The sequence below is a fragment of the Argiope bruennichi genome, chromosome 6 (genome assembly GCF_947563725.1).
Source record: "Argiope bruennichi chromosome 6, qqArgBrue1.1, whole genome shotgun sequence".
Classification (NCBI taxonomy): Eukaryota; Metazoa; Arthropoda; class Arachnida; order Araneae; family Araneidae; genus Argiope; species Argiope bruennichi.
Window position 1 is genome coordinate 95,471,366 of NC_079156.1, and position 17,037 is coordinate 95,488,402.

Genomic DNA, 17,037 nt, shown 5'->3' on the forward strand with positions numbered 1-17,037 from the left:
TTAAATATACGTGTATCACTTGATGTATGAAGAAATTATTATATCTGGGCAACTGATGTAGTAAAAGGATTCAAATTAAAGTTCGTACTCTCGTTAACACAAAATAAACTTGTCGCGATATTAAAAGAAATCATGAGTATAGACACTGACAATTTGTTTTATGATCATGTATTTAAGGAAAGCAAAATAAAGTTTTTAAAATAAGATTATATCTTGAAAATGTATACTTTTATAATTTTTTTCAAATTCTTATCAATGTAAAATAAAGAGAATAAACAATCATCTTTTAAAAAGTTAAAACGAAAAGCATTCAATCATTGTTTAATATTACTTTGAAAGTAAAATGCCATGGCTTGTCTGAAATCATTAGCATGAATCTCTGAAGATTTCTTACTTCAAAATAAAAAGAAAAAGTAATTATACAAGAATATTTTTTTATAAATTTTACAGTCAATACATATTCATATTTCTTAAGTATCAATACCAAAATATTTTAAGAGGATTTAGAAGGCACCAGATGACTTTAAATCGGTATCAAAAATGCTTTCTTTAAAAGATAGAGGGCGATGTATTTATTTTAGAATACCAATCGTATTCGAAGGATGTGAAATAAAATGAATAAAGTGTATGTCAAATGTTTGGGATAAAACTTTTATGTGGTCCATATCCAACTGTAAAAATTCATTTGTTATAAATCGTCAATCTGAGGACAAACTTATCAAACTCAACCATGTACTTTTTGATCTACCTGGCAGCAATTTGAGGAAGTTTCTAAATAAGTATTGCCAAATTTCTGGAGAATAGAAATTTTTCTACGTCAACCAGTTAACCGTTTCTACCTCTTCGGAAAATGCATATCTAAATTTACCGCAAAAATGTAGCGATGACGAGTGCACTCGTGAAACACAGAGTTGTAATGAAACGATTATTATTTTTTTATTCCAATGATCACGTTTTATTTATTTAAATGTATGTTATTAAACTAACATACATTTTTTTGCCTACGGACGAAAAGAAACATAAAAAATTAAGTTATTATTTTAATATTCTATTAGAAAATGGTATCGTGCAAAGAATGGTACAAAAGGACTCTCATCCCGATTTTTATTTCAGATGCGCCACTTATTGAATAATCTGAAACAAGTTATGGTTTCCTATTTGCTTCTGGAATGACTAATACAACACATCTATACATTTAAGAAAAACAATTCATATTATGTGCGTTTTTTTATAATAAATTTTAATAATCTTATATTTATTCCTTTCATTTTGAGATGGCCTCAAAATATTTTTAAAATCTTAAAATTTACAAATGTCTTTGACTTTTTACTAAAATGTGAATTCAAACTGTAAATTGTCACTACTTATTACTCCTGACGAATAAAATCGTCATATCTCAAAATGTACTTTTTTCATCACAAATATACACGTCAAAAACAGTTAAAGGGTTAATAAGGTATTTTTGCAATTCAATCATTGATAGATGAAGTTCCTCATTACGTAGACTTCATAAGTCAGCAATATTATATATGGTGTATGGTTCAACTCAATTACGGGATCAATCATGTCTTAATTACCTCTTCTGGAGGAATAGCAAAAAATAGGTGTATAAGAAACATAATGGAAACAACTGGTCAGTCGAATTGTATAGCTAGATAACGAGATAGTTGGCAGCACTTCAAACACTTCATTTGGAAATTTCATTTTATATATATATATATAATATGAATATTTGCATTGAAACACATATTTATTTTTAGTGTTTCTTGAGCACACAATTCACGCTTAACTCAATTAAAACTATACATTTGATTTCGAGTAATTTCTGTGCTGCAACTTACAATCTTCTCCACTATATATATATATATATATATATATATATATATATATATATATATATATATATATATATATGTAACATATTTTAATTGAAGTAGAATGCAGGTTCGAAACAGTGATGAGATTTTGCATTTTTAATTACGTTTTATCCTATTCCGAGTGGCAGGCATGATTATATACAAGAAAACGAGGCGCGGCACACACAGAAGTAAGAAAAGGGTAAAAAAGGGACGAACAGATGATGATTTGCCTTATATAACATAGGATTTCCGGCCACGCACCGAGGGAATGACCTTTGACACCTTTTCAAGGGTACCGAAGTATCACTCTCATTTGAAACGTAGTTCTTGATGGCACATTATTTTTACAAAGGGATTAATTAAACCGAAAGTTTAATTGGATCACGAAATAAGAGAATATTTTAGAATGAAGTTAGGAAGGGCTAAATTAAGGTAAAGTTTTGGAAACTAATTTGGATTAAATTAAGAGTTTAAAATATCATTATATATATTAAATATACACGCACACACAAAGTGAAAGAGTGTAATAAAATACATAATGGAGTAAGTGATTAATTTTTTAAAATTCATGTGACCTCATATTATTCATGTTAAATCGTTTTCTTTCATATTAACTATAATGTATATATGACAAAAATATTTTAAAACTATTGTCCTAAATATTTATTTCTCTCTTGAATATTAAAATTATAATATTTATCTAATTAAACATGATGGAATATTTAATAACCACTGCAGAGTAAAGCAGTTCATTGCTAAAATAAAAAAAAAAATAGTGAAGTCCGGTAATATAATATATACAGAATTTTAAAATTAACAATTACACCGTCAATAAAGCTTTTTATTTTTATTTTTTTGTGAAATTACTACTAAGTTAATTAAAATACTTAACATATAACATTATCAAGAATTTCTATTATTAGTCTCTGTTCATGTTTATTTAATTCTGAAAAAATGATTTAAATTTTAAATTAAAAATAACAATTTTATATTTTTCTTTGGTTTAATTTTGTACTAAAAACAGTAACATTTTCTAATGATTTCACAAAATATTTCATCATCATAATGAATTAATTATTAATTCAATCGATATATGATTTCGATATTTTTGTCATTACAGTTTTCAAATATTGCTATGATATGGAAAACAGAAAAATGTCATTTTTTTATTATTATTCTCAAAAGAACGATAATTACTTGCTGGAAAAAAATCACGAAATAAATAAATTCATTCAACTAGGAAACTTAACAAAATGTTCAGTCACAAACATATAATTTATTACAGGTAAACATGTCATTATTTTGTTTCTATTCTATTTTTTAGAAAATGCTGTAGCTTTAGCTTTATTAATTATTTTTACTTTATATATGTCACACAACTTAAGAATTGTATGAAATATGAACTATCAATTTGTAGTTCAGGTAGATCACGCGATCTATGCATAACAAATGCATAAATTTATTGATTTAGTGCTTAAAAGGGATTTTTGATATTCACTTTTATTGTTAGATCCATAATGGCTGTCAATCTAGCATAACTTACCATCAAGCCTCAAAGTCTGTCAATAATTCAAATAAAATGATGTATTATTCATCGATCAAAATTACATGTAAACTGACGTTATTGACTTAAGATATGAATAATAAGGATATCCCCTATAGATTTCTTTAAATTACTCTGTCATTCAAATTTGTTATATTGAATATTTTAAAAATTTGTAAAAGGTTAGATAAAAAATCTATATTTAAATATATTGTTTATATACTGAATATACAAATTATGTGATATTTTCATACTGAATATGTTAAAATGAATGGATTTAAGAAATTGAAATCATAGTGCTTTATTGTAAGACGCATTCTATTAGTTCTAAAAGTAATTAACTGAATTTTGTATTATAATAAAATTTTCTGCAAACTATAACTTATTCTAGCTATAGGATGGAATATAATAAAAAAAGCTGTAATAAAGCTGTAAGCTGTTCAAAATTTTAAATATAAGCATCCAAATATGTCAGCTAATATAAGAAGCATTTTTTTTTTTTTAATTTCAAGTCTACTGGAGAAGACTAGTTATTTGATTCAACATTAATAAAACATTCTAAACATGATAATTGAACCCGAGTTTCTTTTTTTCATTAATTCATATAATGATTGGCATATTTTAGAGAAATTTAGGGTAATTGCAGATTTTTTTAAATATTGAAGAAAAGTTGTTAATTTTAAGTTGAATTTCTACACTAAGAAACATATGAACAAACAAAAAAAAAATAAGGAAAATTTTATTTCGTACTCTAAGAAAATAAGAATATCATTTAAAGATCCTAAATTTTTCTCTATACAGAAAAGGTTTTATAGCAAAATCTAAAGTACGAAATAAATGACTGGTTCAAAGAAATCTAAGTGGATAGGATAAGGATTTGAAAAAAAAAATCTATGACGATTCCAAAGAGACTAGTTGCTGTCATGGGATTTTCCCGGAATATCAAATTCTTCTATTCCACTAACCAAAATTTCTCTAATTTTCTTCGAGAAGAGATCCTTTCATTTCATGAAGAATACAGATTTATAGTTAAAAAATATGCTGTGATTTACCTTAATCAACAGAATTTCGCAACAGAATTTAATTTTAACATTTGAATATTAATTCATCATACATACATGAAATTACTAAAAAAAAATATCTTTAAAAAATGTATCAATTTAATGATTTTCAAAATATACGAATATATATATATGTATATATACGGAATTCTTAATTTCGGTTTTCAAAAGGTTTTAGCAACCCGTTTGTTAGGGAAATACGCGAAGAAAAAAGAATATTTAAATTTTTCAAATGTGATAATAAAATTAAAATATATTACGCCTCTCTCTTAACAGCATCTTCAGTAAAATCTTCAACATTAATAAATTATTCCATAGATAATTACAGAATAATCATAAAAAATGCAGAAATGATATAGAATGTTTTAAAAAAATATAGTAAAACAACAAATTAAATATATTATTTCTCTCTCTTAACAGCATATTCAGTAAAACTTTCAAATTTAATCAATTATTCCATAGATAATTCGAAGAATAATCGTAAAAGATTATGCAAAAATGATATAGAATGATTTAAAAAATATAGTAAAACAAAAAATTATCTTTACATAATTAAATAAAAGCGAAATATATCATTTTTGCTCGAATCTTTTGGCGAATTTTACTAATTTCATGTCCTAATGCATGTTTTACGCATGTAATTCATCATTTTCTTTCAAAATGTAATGAGGTATCTGCAATATTGTGAAGGGAAAAAATACGATTTCTCTGCTAGGGAAACCAATAGTTTTTATTACTTTCAAAGAAAAACTTATTTCATCCTGTTTTCCCTTTTTCGTTCCAATATTAAAGAATCAATATAAATTTTTCAAAATATGCCATTTTTTTAAAGAACAATTTTTGTGAAAGAAAAAAAAAAATAGATTTTTTTTTTTTTTTTTTTTTTTTGCTGCTTGTACGTTTATGAATTTCTGTGTTTGCAACGCAAAAACTTTATTTCTGAAAATATTATTACTCGTGTCCTTTTGACAAAGGCTTTTATAAATTTTTCCGGCGACATTTCATATTAGAATCGGGGAAATTTTTTCATTTAGGAGTACTGTAAGTAGACGAAACAGAATGAATTTATTTCTCTATTCTCCAGGCTTTTTTTAGTGCTAAAGAAAAGGAGTAGAGATCTATCCTTAAAACTTATGACCAAAACTTTATTTTTTTTTTTTGTCTTTGAGTTTTGATTTACAAGAAAATTGTGTGTAAATTCGTAATATATAGATTAAAAAATAGTTTAAAGTAAAAAGGCAATAATAAAATCAAATAATCTATATTCGTTCTTATTTTCCACACATTATAATATAGGCAATATCTCATATTTCACATCATCTCTGTATAATAGGAAAAGACAATAGAATATGACGGTCGTACTGGGACTCTGCCCTTAGGACACGTGTGAAGAAATAATTATATAACTATACGCTTTAATAAATGGCAACCTAATTAAAAAGAAATGAAAATAGATTTTTTTAAAAAAGAAATTAGTTATAAAATTATTTTATAAAAGAATTTTTTTAAAAATAATGACAATTTTAAAATATCAAGAGGATTCTGCACAATTCTGCAATAGATTCTGCACAACTAGCAATACATATTTCTTTTTCTAGTTTTATATCAAAGCTCGTGAACTCTAGAAGGGGTTTAAGGATTTCCTGACTTCCAAAATTTTCTATTTTCACCACAGAGAACAAAGAAACATATTCACTATTCATTCTCTATGGAGAACCTCAACCATAAGTCCAATTCCGATTTCGCCAATTTTTATTTTATTTGAAAATTTACGAAGCCTATATCAGTGGTCTCTTATTCTCGACTGTTCTCCTTTTTTAAGACATGTTGTGAGCTAAAATCTAAATATCCTTCCCAAGAAAAATCTAGGGAGATTTTGCCACTTGCCCACTATATTTTAACCATTCAGAATGATAAATTTTGTTGAACGATTTTTTAAAAAATATCTTGTTTGTGATGAGATCAATTTTATAGAAATTCAGTGACAAAATTAAATTAAGGGTTAGGATCAGCTGATTATCAAAGATGGATAATTATTATGGTTTAATATAGAAATATATTGCCTCTTAGTAAACGAACTATTTTCAGGAGTGATAGGTTCTATGCTTTTATTAGAAACAACTCTAATTTAATATTTGAAAATTAATTCATTTCACGCAATTAAATATTGTTTATCCTGTAGATATCTTGAGTTATATGTTTCTTTAAATATATATTTTTGTATAGACTGTTACATATTTTTGAATTATATATTAGTATAGGATGCACCAGCCTTATAAGAATGAATTGTCCTATTGTATCTGTGAAAGCTTCTTTTCCCAGGTTCTAAATAATTTGGCATCAAACATTGCAAAGGTGATGATTGGAAACAAACTGTCCATCCCTGTCAAACAAGCCTCAACTAAATTCAATATTCATTAAGAAAGAGTTTCTAATTACATGTATTTTAAAACTCTACTAGGAATAAAAATTTATTTACTTTAAACATGTATAATTGCAGGAAACAGTATAACATGTGATCACTACTTTGGCAGTTAGAGGTGGTGGTCAAATAATTTTGTAAAAACCTAGATTGTGCAGTTTTTGTTGGGAATTATATCATCTATATCTCTCGTTACATTGTTTTTCTTTTCTGAATATTGTTTGAATACATTTTTAATGAAAACAAGTATCGAAGCATATTGAATGCTTTATTTTGATGTCTGTTTGATGGACGATTAATATAAAATTTTGCCTATTTAAAGAATTGGCAAGAAAAAATGGTTTCAACAATGTAAAAATCTCGATAGAATATTTTAAAACGTAGAAAAAGAATGATGAGGAAGTAAGTTATTACAGGACAATTATAAGAAATCAATTCCTTAACCAGACAGAAATTCAACTTCCTTAATTCATATCTCAATAACAGTCTTCATTCAGGTTTAATAATAATTTAATATTCTATAAGAATATAATAAATATAACCTAAGAATATAATAAATTATTATAAGAATATAATAAATATAGCCTAAAAATGCCCAAACTGCAGTTAAAGAAATGTGTTTAATAAGGTTAGATTGTCTAGACATAATGATAATTTTTGTTGTATATGTCAGAAATTGATTAACGCTATCTAGTTTTTCTTGTTCTGATATAAACACTACAATTATTCATTGTCCTTATAAAAACTTTTTATAGCCAAATAATGCTTATAATTTAGCAAATTATATATTAATTACAACATGAAAGATGAAAAAAGTTCTAAATGTTCTACAAGGCTGATCTATAAATTTAGAGGTAACACGTAGGTCTATTAACCACTTGGGGGAATACTTGCTCACTAATTAAAGGGGTTTTTTTCAAAATTTTAATTTAATTTTCAATTAAAATTTTAAAGATTTTCCTAAACAACTTCTTTTTATCTAATTAAATTTTCACACCAGTTTTAAAATAAAAAGTTTTTTAATGATGGCAGTTTATTGCTTTACAATATTTCTATCCAATTTTAATAATTAATTAAAGCATTTTTAAGTATTTCTTACAAGAATACATTTCTTACTAGAATGTTTTTCTAAATATATTTGTACTCACTTTCTCACATTACAAGGATATTAAATGCATTTTTTATATTTACAAATTATTTCAGTTATATAAATTAGAATAATTTTAAAAATAACGTAAAGATATATGAATTAAAACTGAAACACTACCATGGTGATTACATCATTTTTCGTAAACATACGAATTTTCTTTATTTTGTTATCTCTCTTTAATTATATTGAACAGGATGTCTTAATTTTTACCATCGTATACATTATAGTAAGTGAAAGAGTTAAAATTAATCTTACTGTATAAAAATCCACAAATTAACATTGCTAAAATTAAGCGCATCAGTGTAATAAACAAAAATTGAATCAATGCTTCAATTCTGTGCCATAAACCTCCACCATAATGTCTTATTTACTTGAAAATTTTTTTAACTAATTGAACAAATTAAATTGCATTTTCATTTAGTTTTACAATTATGAGAAATAATTCCTGTTGATTTACAGCCTTCATTTAAAATCTACTTATATCAGTGGTTTATGCTTTATTAATTTTTAATCAATGTTTAAGAAAAATGTCATTTTGTCTCTCAATAATGTACCATAATAACTAACAAATGTTCTTTTGACATTTTCAAATGTCAAAGTATGTTTGTATGAATTTATAAGCGATTGCAGTCCAAAAAAGAGGATGGCATGTCTATAGTTACCGGATTTTTTCGAGTAATAGAAACTGAAATGTGTTGTATTTCTTTTGTTTCTGTTTCAGATTAAAATTTATATGTTTTCATCAGCTTTTTTCATTTTATCTGAGTTATTTTTGAAAGAAAGTATTTTTACAGAATTTTCTGCTGGACAAAATTTAATAGGATATATGGCATGCCTAATCTCTTGAGCAATCAGGAAAATGCAGAGTTTTTAAGACTTCCTTTCTTTTTTTTCCTACAAAAATAATAATTAAAAAGAGTAAAATGCAAATATAGTTTTTCTCCTGTAGATAGGTAAAAATACGTTTGTCATCAAAAAGAAAAATATAGAGCAGAAGAAAGAAATAACACAATATTTTATGACTGTATCGTCAGGATGTGAGGCCTCGATAAGCAGGACTTTTTTAAAAATTTTATTTCGAGAAATAAATTCAGAAAATGGGTTAAGATAGAATAAATCTCTGAATGGAAAGGTTTCCGTTTGTGATAACTGGAGCGAATTCCAATGTGTTAGAATCTATTGGCACCATGTTTTACATTTAGTAGTTATTTTTGACTCCATTCACTGATGAAATTTTGCACAAGGGATAACTTTGAAACAATTTCATATATATTAAAAATATATAAGACCATTTGGTATCTGGACTTCGAGAATTTAAAAAAAAATATCAGGCGATGAAGAAATAACTTTGTATTAAAATGCTTAGACAAATATTACTAGATTTTTTTAAAAAATATAGTTGGCTGTTTAATTTTGAAAGCAATGACCAGGTCGATAGCAAATTATAAATTTTTGAGATGAGAAAAATTTTATATTTTTTTAATAATTACAAGTATATTGTAACTTTATTGCGAAAATTATTTTTTCTCATTAAAACATCATACATGAAGCTATTTTTACCATTACAAACCAGCGAAAATTAAATATAAAAAATCAAGAGTAACACTTAATACAATACATATATTCAATTAATCTTATTAAATATATAAAATTACAAAGAACTATTTGCCATACACAGTCACAATTCCACTGCAAAGATAATGTTAACTTTTCAGTTAGTGAACATTAATCAGTGTTAATCAGATCGACGTGAAAAAATACATAACATCTGAATAAAAAAGGAGAGACCGTATCAAAAGTACTTTGCCAAATAATTGAGTGAAGGAAATGGAAATATCGGGTAAAATACACTTCATGGGATTAATGGAATACATATTTTAACATGTGCATTTCCAGATGGCAAGTTTATTGATCGTTCACTTAATAATACTAAAAAGTTTGAAAAGGTCCAAAAGCCGAATGAAATATATATATATATATATAAATAAATACATATATGGCAGACGTACATGCCATGATATCACTGTAAAATTTCCTTTTTTTTCATTAAGTGTGATTGATTGAATACCCGAGTTCCATGCTTTATTCGTTTCAGTCGCTTCCTCAAGTGGGTTTGGGGAACAGGAAGGCTGGCTTTCTGAAAACTCATTCTCAAAGGATTTCAGATCTATAAATAAATTATCGTTTCTTTTCTTGATTACACAATAATTTATTCGATAGTGAATATTGTGGTCTGGGTGAAATGACTCGAAGACGTATGTTGTCTTTTATGTGGTTTATTGGTAACATTAACCACAAAAGGCACAGGAGTACACCATAGTGTAGTAGGCCTAGAGAACTGCACATAAAATTTCTCGGGAGAAAGAGAGCCGAGATCTCACTCCCCCTAGCACAGGAGTGAAGTCCACTTCCACTGAAAAAAAAAATATACTAAACAACAACAGGTAGACCACGTGATACATGATTGGCAGCTAGCTCAGCCCAGAAAGATCACGTGGTAAACTGAATTCTTAACAAGATAATTCATTTAGGCGTTCCATTATTCTGATGCATCTTAACTCAATTGATCTTAGGAATCAGAGGGTTAAGTCCTGCAAAAATTTATTTATTATACGCTTAAATTTGCATACTGCATATGACAAACAACTTTGTTATTTATGCATTCCTGTTGTACCATTGTATTTTTTTTTTTACTTTTTTTTTAAAAGCCTCTGTTGTATAATATATTTGATGAGTTCGCTTCCTTTTATTTAATTTCATGGCGAAGAACACATTGTAGAGGTTCATCATTACATTTCCAACTTCATGATCCATTGTAAAATTTATTTGTCTGGTATTTCGCTGGTTGGATAAAACAAGAATATATACCATGCTCTGATCGAAAAAGAATTCCGAATTTATATAACAATGGTTAAAAGAATAGAAAATAAAGTTTTCCTACACATTTTTCTTTTTCAATCGCATTGCTGATTTGATATGTTGATCTACTCACAAATCCATGCTTTTAGAATAACCCTGTATAATGTATAATATAAGTAATCATCCATCTTAAATAAAGGTCAAAGTACGTGAAAAAAATTGAAATGTAAAAAAAAATCTAAAATATTATTTATGGATTTAATTTTACCAAAATATCAGTACTTAGATGTCATTATAAATTAAAGAATTATTTAGTAAATATGACAATTCAAATAATATTTTTTTTGTAGCCATGTTAAAAATTATATTAGATAAAGAAAGCAAATAAGCAAAAATGGATTTCTCAAACTGTTGATATTGAAACAATATTGACAAAATTTAATATAATTGATTAAAAATGCATTGTTTTCTAGAATATGAAAGTTATATCAACAGCAATATCCTCGATTATTCCTATCAATGAGGGATCATAAATAAGATACACTTTGACAATGTAATCAATGGATATGTAGAAATGTTTGAAATAATTTGATATTATTGTTGTCATTCAAATATCTTTATCGGAGATGCTTTATATTAGCATGCCAAAAATTTCTTTCTGCAGTATTTACTCGCTTCAGAATTTATGCAAAACTTGTTAAGAAAGGCGAAATCGCAGATCAGTATACATTTGACAGCTTTAATGATAAGATTTCTGACAACGGCAAATAAATAGAAAAGAAAACTGAATATTCTACTGTCACAAAAAACAATATTGTTGTTTAAAACAAGAACGGTTCTCAGTGTTAGGCAACTTGAAATTTTCTGGAAAAAGCGATGTGCAGATGGACGCCATGTTTTACTTTTTAAATGAAATCGAATTCAAAGAAACGAATGATGATATATTGCAACGAAAATTATCAAAGCGATATTTAAACTTCAAATTTTAAAGCTAATATTTCCTAACAATATTTATTACCAGCAATTAAAATACCCATCGATTACCAACGTTTGAAAGAAGGAAGTTTCTTCTAGCTGATTTCTTCTCAGAACTGGGGAATCATTTGTAGGAGTGCTTTCTAGAAAACTGATTCACTTTTTGTGTAGGTGATAATTTATTATTATTAAATGTTTCCAATTTCTTTAAAGTAATATATATATATATATATATATATATATATATATATATATATAGATATATATATATATATATATATATTGGCCTAAATCCTTAAGCGAAAATTATTATTATTTATAACATATAATTTATTTAAAAAAATGAATTAATTGAATCTTCTAAGTTAAAGATAATAACAAAGAAATGAACTCCCATTTACAAAACTGGACAAAATTAGAAGTTTCTTTAAATACCAGCCGAAACATTTTCTCCACAAGTTTACAACTTTTTAAAGGTAGACGGGGAAATATATATAAGGTCGTATATGTGAGGAATATATATAATATAAGGTCACAGATCATGCCCAAAGCCCATGGAAGAATTTCTGTTCTCTATCAGCATGATATATTTTTAAAATGTTTTTTTTTCCTAAAAATTCTGATTCATATAGCAAAGGAATACTAGAACAAGTAACGTTCTTAATCATTTTGTTTTAGTTTGACATATTTTAGCTTAGTATGGATGATATTTTTCAACCGATTTTCCTTTCGATTCCTGATTGATAAGATCTGTAAAATTTTGTAAACTTGTGTGCTCTCCATTACATTAAATTACATAAAGTATTACATATAAGCATTTTTAGAAAATAAATATAAATGAATTTATACATTTTATTAAATTATTTTCTATACAAATTCCACTGTCTTTTAAGGAATTTCAGAAGAAAAAATAATTTGAGGATATCGTAACATTGATAATAGTGAATTATGAATTAAAGTTTAAAAAAGTAGAGATTAAAATAAATAATTCTACTTTTTAAAACAATGAAAAAAGTTTGTTTCTCATAAACCTGATATATTAAATTTATTATTTTGCTTTGAATTGCTTTGAAACATTTTGTGAATTTTTTTTATGTTTGTTTCTGTTTAATTTCACTATGAAAACTTACAAATATTTGTTTTTATTCTTTATATAATTAAATAATTTTAAACAGAATTTCTTCTTTTTCATAGAAAATTCATCTTTTGTAAACAGCAATATAATAAAGCAAATATTTTAATATGTATTTTAAAACCTTGCAAACTATACCCTATTAGAAAAAAAGTTTTAAATTTATTATTCTTAAAGTTAAGTAAATTCTATTTATTTATACCTTAAAGGATCCTTTCTATAACATGGAAAATCCTATTTTGTTCAACTTCGAAATTTCCTCAAAATCAACTTGGAAATTCAAAGAAGAAAAATCAATAAAACTTTAAATATTGAGCATATATCGATGTAACAAATTTTCCAGAAAACTCCAAGGTTTCACAGCTTCGACGAACTTATAGTAATTCGAAGGTAAAGGGATATTTGGCTGGTATCAGCAGACATATATTCTTTCAGAAAATAACGTTAACTAAAAACGTGACGAAACTGACAAAAGTAAGCGAATGAAAATAATTCTTTGAAAAAATGATTAAAACACGATATATTGCTAACAAATTTGCCTCTCTAAGCCCAGAAGCATTTTCTCACTTAATTCTAGTTCTGGAACCATTCATAATTTCTTTTCTTATGTAAGTTTTTTTATTAGTATTTTTTTTTCTAATTTCAGAAGCATCAGCATTCATCTTAAGGCAGAAGTTAAGAATTACGAGGTTGAATTTACTTTTTTCATCCCTTTGGTATCATTTGGTGTAACAAATTATTCCACTTTTCAGACCTTTGCGTGGAAAATGTGGAATAATGGCTTTTTGATAAGAAATGGCGTAGGCTCATACATGGTATTTTCATTTGAGAAGCATTAATAAAATGCAGTTTTGTTGTAACGCCTTTAATTTTGAATCTGGCATATGAATCAGATTTTTCTAATGGCAATGTGGGCATTCTTAGACTACGATATAGTTTATGAATACGGAATTCTTATTCTGGAGTTATGTATTTTATGGTTGGGTAATACGAATTTTATTTTGAAATTTCAAAATTGTAACTTTCATATGATTAAAAGCGTATCGCACAAACATTTATTGTTGTATTACCAATATATTAAGTGTTAAGAAATTTATTTAAATTCTCATTTCTGGAAGATAATGAAAACAAAATAAGAAAATAAATCATATTTTCAAGATTTATATCAGAGTATTAAAAATCATTAAAGGACAGTTATAATAAAACTTTTGAACCTCAATTGGATTTTCACTTCACCTGTTAAAAACAAGAAATCAAGTAATCCCTTTAATGATGATAAATAAAGAGAGTAGAAAAATTAGTTAAAACTGACAAACATTTCATTAGCATTGTTAAATAATCTGTTAGTGTAATAATAATAAAAAATTTTATTATTTATTAACACTTTCACAAACACTCAGACACAAAATAAAAGTTTTTGAATTAAACAATAATATTGTCCTTATACCGTTATACCTAAAATTATATATAATATAAAAAGCCACATTAGAACCCTTTATATACATAATTTGAAAAGTACTTCAATTTGCAGCTATTTATTATTTAGAGACAATATTATGCAATATTATTTTTTACAAGTAATATAATATTTAACAATATTATCTCTACCTTGGAAAATGGTAGTTGTTTTAATAAAACAAGTTACTATAATATTTCAATGTTATTATCTTTGAAAAATATTCATATTCCAGTTAAAGTTAATAATAATTTTATTAGTTTAAGGCAATAAATAATTATTCTCAAAAACTGTTATTAATGCATTTTTAATTATGTTACATTTAAAACAATAATAGTGTATTTTAGAAACAAATATTAATATTTATCGTTCAAACCATATTTAATTGTAAACAGTTTGAAATGAATCAAACCATCTTGTTTTTACAGTTTGTCACCGAAATTTAGTTAACTTGCTTGCTACCTTATTTTAGGTAATTAACTTGCAGACTTCTTTGAAGAATCCTTTTGTCATTTCTTTAGTTATTTTTATGATATTGAACTTGCTTTGAGTAAAAACAATTACTATTTACTCAGTAAGGTTCCATGCAAGTGCAAGAGAACTGTGACTAATATATAATGCACAATTTCTAATTAATAATATTTCGAATGATATATTGATTGTAAGCTCCTGAAATCTACATGTCCAACGAAAAAAAAAGAGGTTTATGAGTTTAATTTCATCTTTTAATGAAATTCTTCTGTCAAATCAGTTACCAAATATCAACGAATTTATTGTTAAAAAATGCAATGGTTTTACACAAACAAATTTTTGTAAGAATTAAAGAAAGAGAAAATATTACATCTGGCTATAAAGGTAGCATAAAAATAACTTGTACCATAAGGAAGAGTATTATATGAAGCTGTTTCGAACCGATTTTGTTATGATAGCAACTATTTTACACTGTAAAATAGACTATTTTTATTTGTGAAAAGCACATTCAGCTATACGATAATGAATGCATTGCCATTTAATTGGCAAATAGTGAAAAATTGTTGCAGAAATGTTAATGTGCACATACAAAGTAAATAGGAATGTATATTTACGTGTTTATGTATATCATGTTTTTTCTGTTTTAGTTGATTTATTATAAGTAATTTTAATTCATTGTTTTTTTAATTAATTCTTAGAAAGATATTTTGATTATTACTCAGAAAACTGTGCAGGGAGTCAGAGTTTCAGATCCCAGTGTAAAGTATTTGGAATTTCAGATCTTCCATAAGAGCCAAAGAAAACACTTCTTTCTTCTGAACAACTAAAATAAATATCTGTGGTAACTGATTTTTATATATTATTCGCTTAGTAATTTGGTTATAATACAGAACTCGTTGTGGAAATACCATGAAAGAATGGAAAATATGAAGAATAACATTCCCCAGAGTTGCAATATGAGAATAACATATTGTTCATAGTTAAATTCTTAAATCAATTTCTATTTCATATGTATCTTTTAAATTATATATAATTGAATAAGTAGGCAGTGATTACAGGGACAACCATGATTCAGTGGTGTCAATTTCCTAAAATTTTTAATATAAAGAATTCTAATAGAAATCACATGATATCATTTGCAAAATTAAATCGTTATTATTTACAAATTTATAAACAGAAAAATAAAAAGATTTGCAAAATAAAATTTAAAAAAAATATTGAAATTCCTTTAAAAATTATTTCAAGGCTAATATTGCTCTAGAGGACAATCTTAGAAATATCGTTTTCGCATATCCATGACCAATATGCTCAAACATAAGCGTTTTTCGGTGGTCACATAAAAAGTAATAATAATAGAGAAAATGAATTAGAATTTTATATTTATTTTTGATATTTACCTTATTATTTATTACTTATTATTTACCTATTTACCTTATTAAGTAAAATTAGAATTGCTGTGTCCCGTTACTTAATATAAATTCTCAAATTCTGGGGATTATTACAAACCCCCATATTACAATAATCACTATATTATCCAGGAATAATAATCGTTATTATCCATGTAAGAGATACTGGGCGATGCTTTTGATTCCTGAAGAGTCGCATTCGACTTTGGTTGTTGGAGACTAATTTAAACATTTGGTTTGTTTTGAACACGTTCTGCAAATAATGTTCGGTTGAAGTGAAAAGTGACTTTATTATTGAGTTTTGGAGCTTGATTGAAATTATTGTTGCTATGGTATGCCGAAAATTTGGCTTTCCTGACGGTAACTTCCTCCCGAAATTCTTCCCTTTGCGTAGGCAGTTTTTGTTTCAGCGGGCATTCAATTATACTATTTGTCTCGAAGTGTAGGAGTAAATTCGTGTGTGTTGGGGGGGGGGAGTACTTTAACAGATGGTATATGCATGCTGTGTTGAAAAACTGTATTCGATTATGTCTGCAGTATGTATCACGTAGGATGTTTTCTTAACTGATGTTTTTGTTCCTATGTCTGCAACTTACAAAATCATGCATGACAGTCATAAGAATATCTTAAAATTTTATGGTGCAGCCTACCACTTGGAGCAGTTTCTTAAGTAAAAAATCAGCCGCATGGAGATTGTATTAAA

General features: G+C 26.2%; 1 protein-coding gene across 1 annotated transcript in view; it reads left to right on the plus strand.

Moving 5' to 3' along the window:
• LOC129971128 (thyrotropin-releasing hormone receptor-like) overlaps window positions 1-17,037 on the plus strand; it is a 453,265-nt gene that overhangs the window by 160,363 nt on the left and 275,865 nt on the right. The gene's annotated exons all lie outside the window — the stretch shown is intronic.